General features: G+C 46.2%; 1 long non-coding RNA gene across 1 annotated transcript; it reads right to left on the bottom strand.

Moving 5' to 3' along the window:
• Window positions 1-217: 217 nt before the first annotated feature.
• LOC133228149 (uncharacterized) lies at window positions 218-4,483 on the bottom strand. The gene is made up of 2 exons (XR_009730094.1): window positions 4,094-4,483; window positions 218-1,592 (listed from the first exon to the last, which is right to left on the bottom strand). It is a non-coding gene; the product is annotated as an uncharacterized LOC133228149 (long non-coding RNA).
• Between the last annotated feature and the right edge of the window lie 4,185 nt (window positions 4,484-8,668).

Below are 8,668 nucleotides of genomic sequence, written 5' to 3'. Positions count from 1 at the left end.
GACGGCAAATGGGCCAGAGATCGGCACTGACCCTCAAGCAGACATCCATGGATTCCCAGGACCTAAGAGATGGTCTTACACGAGAGGATCATCCAGCCGCACTGCTTTGTGCTGTGTTTGGCCAACGAGGTAAATCATCTCTAGGAGATTCTGAATGGGAACCATAGATAGAGAGGGATACATAATGAGGAATGGAAAACACTTAAGCTCAACCACATTAAAATTAAGTACCTCTGTTCACCAAAAGACCAGATAAACAGTGAAAAGATAAGCCATAAAATGAGAGAAAATATTTGCAACATTATGTAAGTGATTGTTACAAAGAAGAATTCTTAAAAATTAACATGAAAGAGATAGACAACCCAACAGCTCTATGGAAAAGTTTTGGTGCCCCTTTAATGGACACCAAAGGGAAAATCCAAATGGCCAATAAACAGTATGCCAAAATATTCAACCTCATGTGAATAAGGCTGAAGGCCCAAGTGTGATTGAAGCCCCAGTAAGACACCATTGAACATCCAACAGATCAGCAGATCAGTTAAAATATCTGAAAGTAACTGAGACTTCCCTGGTGGTCCAGTGATTAAGAATCTGCCTTGCAATGCAGGGGACATGGGTTCGATCCCTGGTGGGGAACTAAGATCCCACATGTCTTGGAACAACCGAGTCCATGCACCACAACTACTGAACCCACATGCCACAACTAGAGAGCCCAAGGGCCGCAAGGCAAGTCCCGCCTGCATGACGCAAGGGAGACTCTGCTTGCTGCAACTAAGACTCAACACAGCCAAATAAATAAATAAGTGAAATTTAAAAAATATCTTAAACTAACAAATATAGACAAGCGTATGAAACAAAGGGAACACAAATGCAGTGCGGGAGGGAGTATAATTGTACAACTACTTTGAGAGAGTTTGGCACTATTGAGTACTATATGACTCATCAGTTGCACGCCTAAGAATGTACCCCAGAGAAATCTGTCCACATGTGCACCAAGAGACATGTAAAAGAATGTTCCAAACATAATAGCAAAAAAAAGAGACAATCTAAATAGCTACCAATGATAGAATGGATAAATAAATTATGGCATATTCTTACAACGAAACACTACGGGCAATGAAAATGAATGAGCAATGGCCAAGCTGGCAGGAAGTGGTAAAAGAGTATGGAAAAGATGTGGCCATTTTCCTTCAAGGCTGTTGGCTTTGTCTTCTGGGAGCTTCTTCTTTATGTATTCTCCTCTCTCATAACATCTGAACTTTGGATTGAGTTTTGGGTTAAGCCCTCTTTGGAGCTAAGCAGATTTCATAGTCAGCTTCCTGCTGGTGCAGACATGTGGTCCAAGGGTTGCTTTATGCCTTCAACACTTGACTCTAGGGGGCTTCTCTTTTTTTTGGCAATGCTTGTAAAACTGAGAAGGTTTCGGTCAGTTCCACGAGCCAGTCACCATTCCCAAGTTCTTCTCTGAACATAGCTCTTCAAGCTGCTTTATTTCTTTGCTTCCTTGGTCAATAAGTGCTTTTCTCTCTCATTTTAGTGATGGCTTCCTCAAGTCCAGGGCTTCCCAGGTGGCTCGGTGACAAAGAATCCGCCTGCCAATGCAGGAGACACAGGAGACTCAAGTTCAATCCTTGGGTTGGGAAGATCCCCTGCAGGAGGAAATGGCAACCCACTTGCCTGGAAAATCCCATGGACAGAGGAGCCTGTCGGGCTACCACCCATGAAGTCTCAGAGTTGGATGCAAATGAGCACACACAGGCACCTTGAGTCCATCTGAAACAACAGGCTGTGTTACAAACCCTTAAACCCTCAGTCTTATCTTTGGCACAGTCCTGGCGCTTGGTTTGGCTGAGAAGTTTTAATGAGCCTTTGAAAAATGCTTTGAACAACTACAATTTTCTCTTCTTGTTTTGAGTAAAGAAGCAACTGACTTTTCTAACTCTGTAACAATCCACAATTCTGGTCATACTCGGTAATCTGGCCACTTCTTGCCTGCACTTGTAATATCTTACAGGAAGGAGCAACTAGTACATGTTGACAATAGAATTTTACAGTTACTTCCTCTGGAATTAGGGGCTTAGGCGAGTGGTCTGTCCTTCAAAGTATCGCAGATGACAATCTTGTCAAATATTTTTGCCTGTGCATACAAGGACACTGGATTTCCAGTAAAGAATGTCAGTTTTCTTATCTCTTAACCACTGAGACAATGACATATATTTTGAGTTTTTATAATGGCAATACCATGCTTTTGGAATCAATTTCTGTATTACTTAGAGTAAGTCTATAGATGAGTAACAAAGAGACCCCTCAATAATCCCATATGTTTAAGAAGACTGAACTTAGGTCTTCTTCAGTTAACAGTCCAGGTTGGTTCTGCCTCACGTGATCACTCAGGGATCCAACTTCACTTCATTTTGTTGCTCTTCCATTCCCTAGGCCTTGATACAATCTGCTTAATCAAGGTTGCGTCATTGCCTTGTCAGGGTCTTGGTGGGTGAGAAGGGAGAGGAGACTGGGGAGGAGACAGACCCAGGTCTTAAGGTGCAGGCCTGGCAAGGCACACAGCACTTCTGCTCACATTCCTTTGGAAGACATTTAACGGTTGGCTGTATCTAACTCCAAGGAAGGCTGGGAGATGTGACAAGGATAAAGGGAAGAACAGAACTGGGTGGACCATTAAGGTTATTTTACCCCCAAATTTTCAGTCTCAAGCCTTCAACTTAGTTTGCAGCTCTGGAAATAGATTGAGACTCAGGATACTGGTGACAAAACCAGAGCTTCATAGAAGTCCAAAAATACCAGAAGTCCTCCTTTCATGTTTAATACCTATGAAAAAGCCATGTAATTTCACAAGCATCTGGCTAACGCAGTGGAGCCCTGAAATCTTAAACAACGTTTAGCAGGCCAGATAAAGCAAAAAAAAACTAATTGTGCAGGTCTCATTATTACTAGTTTCACATCTATAAAATTTCATAGATATGTTCTTCAATAAAAAAAGAATATGAAGATGATGAAGAAGAAGAAGAGAGAGAAAAAGGAAGAAAGAAAGACAAACTCAGAGGAATGAATAAAGAAGATGTGATACATATATACAGTGGAATATTGCTCAGCCATCAAAGTGAAGTCGCTCAGTTGTGTCCGACTCTTTGCGACCCAATGGACTGTAGCCTACCAGGCTCCTCTGTCCATGGGATTCTCCAGGCAAGAGTACTGGAGTGGGTTGCCATTTCCTTCTCCAGGAGATCTTCCCGACCCAGGGATCGAACCCTGGTCTCCCGCATTCCAGGCAGACGCTTTAACCTCTGAGCCACCAGGGAAGCCCATAAAACAAAACTGTGCCATTTGCAGAGATGTGGATGGACCTAGAGACTCATACAGAGTGAAGTAAGTCACAAAGAGAAAAACACATACCATCTAATATTGCTTATATGTGGAATCTAGAAAATGATACAGATGAACTTATTTGCAAAGCAGAAATAGAGACAGAGACATAGAGAACAAACGTATGAATATGAAGGATGGCAGGGGTGTAGGATGAATTGGGAGACTGGGATTTACACATACAAACTACTATGTATACAACATAATTAATGAGGACTTACAAAATTGAAAATTAAAAAATAAAAAAGAATGTGACTTCCATCTCAGAAAAAAAAAGAGACAAACCCAGCACCACACTTGCCGTAAAATAAGCACTTAAATCTCAGCTCTTGTCCCTTGTGAGTTTCTTTTCAGAGTATTCGTCTCCTGGGGATGTCCTGGCTCACTTTATAAAAAGATAATGTGATCCAGGACAGTGGAGGGAGCTGATGCAGCCCAGAGACCCTAGAGCTCAGAGATCAACACCATGAGGCCGTGGCGGCCAAGAGAACACACGAAGGGCCCCTCACCAAGACCCCTCCTGGCTGTCAAGCCCCTTCTCACTCCTGTCCTCTCTAGCCTCATTGACTGTCTGCTCCAATCCCATCTTGTTAGGCCACTCTCTATGCCTTAGAGTGGAAAGAAAACACAGCTTACAGTAAAGCCTACAAGGGTTTACAGCAGTAGGGGGCAAAGGCAGGACGTGCATGGCCCGGGGGGGGGGCTCACCCACCTCGCTCTGTGCACCCGCTGCCTGACTGGCGGGGATAGTCTGATCTCCTAGTAGCCACTCAGGTTCCTGATTGCTCCGTTTAGGCGAGCTCAAAAGTACGGGAAGGTGATGTGATAGATTTGCCCCCAAGTTTTGGTAGGATTATTAAATAGATGCCTCTATTTCTAAATATCTGAGTAAAGTCCTGTCTGGGTTGCTTAAGCCAAAGTTCACTCAAGTTGACGCTAAAGCCCTTTGTTGGACTATGTCCACAGTGAGGAGGTGGCCGGCCACACAGAAAGAAGGGGACAGAACTAGACGGCATCGGCATCTGGGAAATTTCCACTGGAGAATAAGCACTCAGATTATTGTTTTGTGCTCTGTAAAATAGATGCAGCACACACAGGCACCATGAATCAACACACCAACTATTTGCAAACCCTTGTGCAGTTATGAGAAGGAAAGGGGGAAGAAAACCTTCGCTTTACAGTCCTTCAGGTGGACAAAGAGAAAAAGAACCAGGGAGGACAAAAATGGTCCTAAAAGAAACACCATTAGTGAAGTAAAACATAGCATAGTCAGATGGAGAAAGAAAGAAACGCTGATGATTTGATGATTCATTTATTCAGTCATTCACTCCACGAACATTTAGGAAATACTAGCTCCGTGACATCCATTATGATAGGAACTAGAGACACAAAAATCAGGGAGGACACAGACCCTGCCCACACAGGCAGAAGTGGGAGCCAAGTTGCTAAGTAAACGAAAGCCCAGGTATGTCATCAGAGCTTTCGTAGACACGGGTACAAGGGTCAGGGTGACTCTAATCAGGTGGGGAGTCTGTGGGCAGAGGTCAAGAGGAGGCTTTCGAGAAGGGGTTGTCTGGGGTGGCCAGAGCCACAGTTGTGATGGGTGAGGGACAGCAGCATGTAGAGGGCAGGCTCAGGGGCCGGGGTGGCAGGGCAGCCGGGTCTGTGTCCATTGGTCTGTGTCCATCGACACCTGGGAAGCAACGTTATGGGAAAGGCGCACGTTCTAGGGAGAATGTGATGATGGCAACTACTGAACCTTATGAACGAGTTGGACTGCTGCTGGGAGACCCCTGCCCTCCTCAGGCAGCTGGCAGCCTGCTGACACCTAAGTGGCACCAGAGCCACCTTGACGAAGCAAAGAGCCAGCTGTCCCACTAAACCTCCTTTGAGGAAATGTTATCCTAAAATTGCCACTCTGGAGCGAACAGAAAGCAGCTAGAGGGCCCCAGGGATGCACTCTGGAGGTGCACAAAGCTAAGTCCAAGGGCCTCCCTGGGGGTCCAGTGGCTAAGACTGTGCTCCCCATGCAGGGGGCCTGGATTTGATCCCTGGTCAGGGAACTAGATTTCATATGCCCCAACCAGGAGTTCTCATGCTGCAACTGCAGACCCCGCATGCCACAACTGAGACCCGGTGCAGTCAAGTAAACCAATGGACAAACAAGCAAACACAAAGTTAAAAGCCTGGCTCTTTTTTTTTTTTTGCCACTTTCGGGATCTTAGTTCCCTGACCAGGGATTGAACCCTTGCCGCTTGCAGTGGAAGCGCAGAGTCCTAACCACTGGTCTGCGGAATAATTCCCAGAAGCCTGGCTCCCTATTTAACAGACGGACAAAACAACAGCATTAGTAAGAACTTATTAGTTGTCAGTAATATACACTCAAGCTGCTGCTGCTGCTAAGTTGCTTCAGTCGTGTCCGACTCTGTGCGACCCCAGAGATGGCAGCCCACCAGGCTCCCCCGTCCCTGGGATTCTCCAGGCAAGAACACTGGAGTGGGTTGCCATTTCCTTCTCCAATGCATGAAAGTGAAAAGTGAAAGTGAAGTCGCTCAGTTGTGTCTGACTCTTCGTGACCCCATGGACTGCAGCCTACCAGGCTCCTCTGCCCATGGGATTTTCCAGGCAAGAGTACTGGAGTGGGGTGCCATTGCCTTCTCTGAGACACTGAAGCTAGGATAAGTGAAAAAGGTCAATGTACCATAAAGATATAGGGCTGTCTCTCAACACCAGAGGGTGGCAAGGCATCCAGGCCCCAGGAAGACCACACTTGGTGAGTGGCTACCCACCAGGGACCACGCTCTCTGCTGCTCTCTGGGCAACTGCGTTCTCTGTCTGTCTGCCTGTCCATCTCTCCCCCTCTCTTAACACAGCAGAACATGGTCGCCCACAGTGGCCTGCCTTCCCATCTCACAGCTCCCACTTCATGGAAAGCCTGGACTCTCCGGACACAGTTCCAGATGCCTGGGGGAGGGTTCTGACTCAGCCAAGTCCAGGAGTGCAGTCAAGCTACACAGATGGCTGCTGGGAGCCAGAGCTGGGGCAGGGGCGAGGGTTCTGGTGAGCTGGGCAGGCTCCCCAGAGGAGGTCAGCCTTAGTTCTTCAGGGCCCCCGAACCCTGAAGATAATAGTCATGGCCTCACCTGGTCATCAAACAAATGTGATGAGTTAATACGTGTAAAGAAATGGCCATACAGTATGTCCTTAGTAAATGGAGGTGATTATAATTATCATAATTGTCAATAAAGATAGCATGTGATCTATTTTTAGGAAAACCCAATCCAGGAGGCTGGCATGCAGCTTCTTTCCTCCACCAAAGACGTTCACATTAACACAAAGATGGGGGGCAAGGCCTCTCTTCCTTGGCCTCAGCCCCCATCCCTCTCATTTCTCACATCATAGTCACAGCCTAAAGCTCCCATCCCCACTTCCCCCGCAAGCTTTCTAGGCTATTACAAATCAACCATTTACTCTTTGGGCCCTTGCCACTCCCACTGGTGATGGCTGTGTTTAGGAGTGTTAAGTTTATACGGTGATTGTATATCTTTCTTCTTTATTAAACTTTAAAGCCTTAGGTTGAGAGACCAATGTCCTGAATACGGAGGACATTGCCATGCATCTAGCGTTCACTTGATAATATTTATTGATTCGTGATGTTTTCATGTCAAAGGCAATATCCATTTATGGACCCATAAAAGGAATCTCAAGAGCTCATTTATTTCAGGCCACTGCCTTCAGGTAGGGTAAGGTTTAAATGTCTGTGTGTTTTATTCCCACTCTCCTGTAGGCCTGCTGCTGCTGCTGCTGCTAAGTCGCTTCAGTCGTGTCCGACCCTGTGCGACCCCATAGACGGCAGCCACCAGGCTCCCCCGTCCCTGAGACTCTCCAGGCAAGAACACTGGAGTGGGTTGCCAGCCTATACCCACACAACTCGGGGTTTGGAAAGGACCTGGTGGGTCTAGTTCAGGTACCTTCGCAAAGCAGGATGTGGGCCTCTGGCCTCCACATGGAGAGCTTACCTTAGCCATCCTAGAGGCTCACTCCAGCTCTAACTTTTATAGTCTAGGGAGTTATTCATATGAAAAATCTGAAATCTACCTCTGTGTCAATTCCATTCGATGTTCCTAACTCTGTTTATGGGTCGCCAAAGAGTCAGACACGACTTAGCAACGAGACAACAACAGACAAAACCAGAGCTGGCAGCTCTGTGACGGGCCTGGGACCGGGCACCCTTTGCTGCGGTGCTGCAATAAAGGCTCCTTGAGCAAGAAAATGAAAAGAAACAATAAGGGATTAAAAATAACTGCTGTGCATGTAGGCAGTCGGGGAAAATTCTGGACAAAAGAGAAGACTAAAAGGCCTAACAGCCACTTCTGAAGAGCCAGGAGCAACAACAGGGGGTTGGGAGCAAAAGCAGGGTACTGCGCCTGCCCCTGCACACAGCACCACAGAGGAGTGGGCAAACCACCTAAGCCACCCCTCCAGTCTGACCCCTGAACACATCCTTACCCTCACCGCATATAAGGAACCAGTTCACCCAGCCTTGGGGAGCAAGCAAGCAAGGGGACATGTTGTTTGTTCTTGATCCCTCTGCTGTAGCAGGGACCCTGATAAAGCCTTTCCCGAATTTCTTGTTCAGCCTCTGATCAGTTTCTGTTGATTAAGGAGATCAAGAACCCTGGTCAATAACACCCCAGCCCCATGGCAGCCTTCCTGACACACAGAGTATTGGCCTGGTTCATTCTCTCGTGTCCCCTCTGAGCCTCTTCCCTTCCACCCAGTGTCCTTACGTCCTTCCCCACCAGAGAAGGTTTACAGACACTTTGTCAGCCCTTTGGCATGTTGATACGTTGTGTTTCTCTTTGCTTCCCTTTCTGGGGGTTCAAAACCCAGTGCATAATCCTCAGTGTGGTCTGATGGCTGGGGGATTGGGACTGGAACTTTGCTCCAGATTTAGCTATTCTGATTTTTTTAAGGCTGTGTGAATCTGAGCTAGGTTTTTCTTCTGGGGGTAGAACCATCACCATGTTGGCTCATATTAATATTGAGATCATCATTTTGTTTCAAAAAATGGAAATTACTTTAAAAAAATAATATACACTCATCACGGAAAATTCAGGGCAACAAGCAAAACAGGAAGAGAATAACAACAATATTGTAACCCTTCCCTTTAAAAGATAACTATTGTTTACATTTGGGGATATATTCTTCTAGACATTACTTTCTATTCATAAACACACACACACAAAGTTTTACAAATACACACAGTTTTACAAAAGTGGGATTG

The sequence above is a fragment of the Bos javanicus genome, chromosome 16, assembly GCF_032452875.1.
Source record: "Bos javanicus breed banteng chromosome 16, ARS-OSU_banteng_1.0, whole genome shotgun sequence".
In the NCBI taxonomy this organism is placed as follows: domain Eukaryota; kingdom Metazoa; phylum Chordata; class Mammalia; order Artiodactyla; family Bovidae; genus Bos; species Bos javanicus.
This window is presented reverse-complemented; position numbering and strand designations above follow the sequence as displayed.